Raw genomic sequence first — 2,033 nt, forward strand, 5'->3', positions numbered from 1 at the left:
AGGCACTGCAGCTGCTCCAGGACAGAACTTACCAGAGGCACGCAGCCCAGAGTGACCCTTCCATCAGGGTGCATCCCAGACCTGGGCACCTCGAGTGGCAGCGTCCCCGTCACCCACTGCAAGGGGTCTCATCACTGCAAAAGTACCTGAGACTCAGAGATACTTTTATTTTACTACCAAGAGCTTCAGTTAACTGTCTGTGTTTGTCTACATCCACATCCCTTGTCAAGTTTGTTTGTGAGCTGGCATTTTTACCCTGTGGCTCTCTTTCTACCCAGAATGCCAGGCTTTTTTGTCCCAGCCTCTCCCTTAATGAGTTCTCAGTCTTTTCACCATCACAGCATTCTTTGTCTCTGTATGTCAGATATTTCTCTGATGTCCCCAGACTATGGCAGGAGGGAGATTCATGACTCACTGCAGACAAAAGAATATATACAGTTCACAAAGAAATGAGATACTGTCATATATTTTTAAATACTTTAGTTTCTTGTATAATATAATGACCACCTAAACACTGAACAACAATCCCAAGGAGTAGAACATCTCCAATAACTTAGAGCTAAGTGTGTGTTAAATTCACATCATGGTCTGTCACCAGCCCTTGAGTAACAATATAGCAAGTATATGTTTATGATTGCTTTCTTTTATTTCTCATGTTATCACTTACATATACATGCCTAAGCACTATATTGGTTCATTTTCTTGAAGGATTATTTAAAGGATACTATTGACTCTTAATTTTTAAACTCAGTACTGTTAAAACATTTAGTCCTGAAGTATACTTATCGTGGTGAGCATTTACAAATGTATATAACCAAATCACTATGTGATTCATCTGAAATGGGTATAATATTGTATATGAATTCAATAAAAATTCAACAATATTGTATATACACTTCCATCAAAAATTAAAACTAAAAGATTTAGTCCTCTCTATACAAATATGATTCATTCATTCTAACACTGTATAGCTCTGTCACATTATATATGTTCTCCTTTTCAAAATTACGCAGACTACTGTTGGAACAGCAGACACTTCCTTCCACATGTCTCATGTCCATTTTTACACAGTGCCTCATAGATATAATCCTAGAGGTAGAATTGCTGGGTCCTGAAGGGCATGAATAAACAATTTTAAAAGATTAAGCTATATTGTTTATTCAAAGTAGTACATTTATATACATTTGTAGGTGCCATGTTTCAAAGATCTCTTGATCCACATTTTCGCCATAATGAGTATTGTTCAAATTTTTAATTTTTCCAATTGAATTGAAGGATGATGTCTTCTCATTGTGCACAGATATGCTTTATTAATGAGGCTGATAAACCCTCTGTATGTTTATTGGCCATACATGTTTCTTTTGTTGTGTTCAGAAATACTTCAACAGAAAGATCTGTGCATGACTTTTTCCCACTTCCATACAGGATTGTTCACTTTTTCTTTAGTGATTCCTAGAATTTTAAATACCTTCTTTTCATCAATTCCTAGTTGATTACATTTGCAGAAATATCTTCAAATTTGTAGAGTTTTTTACTTTTTTTAAGCATTTCTTTTCATGAACAGAAGTTTTTCATTTTAATATATTCAAAGATGTCACATTTGTCAGTATTTTTTATACAGTTATCTTGGTCTGTTAAATCTTTTTCTAAGAATAGCTGCATTATCTTCTGGACTTTGCAATTGAAATTTAGGTCTTAATCCATGTGGAAGATAATGATTTTTAGAAATGTAAGTAAGAATTTAGTAACCTCTGTCCATATGGACACCTAGATTGTCCAGCCCCACTTACTAGGTGGGGCCTTCCTTCCCTGCTGATGCCAGTGCCATGTGCTTCTGCCCAACATACTCCCACCTGAGGCCAGCTCAGGGCTCTGCATTCTGTTCCAAGTGTCAGGTGGTCTAACACTGTGTCAGTCTCCAACTGTCTTAAATACCATAGCATTGGACTAAATCCAATTTGTTTTTAGCCTGCCCTGGTTTCATTTTCATTTCCTGTAAATACAAGCCCTGAACTATCAGCCAGTCTTCCTGG

This window comes from Manis javanica, chromosome 14 (assembly GCF_040802235.1).
Source record: "Manis javanica isolate MJ-LG chromosome 14, MJ_LKY, whole genome shotgun sequence".
Lineage (NCBI taxonomy): Eukaryota > Metazoa > Chordata > Mammalia > Pholidota > Manidae > Manis > Manis javanica.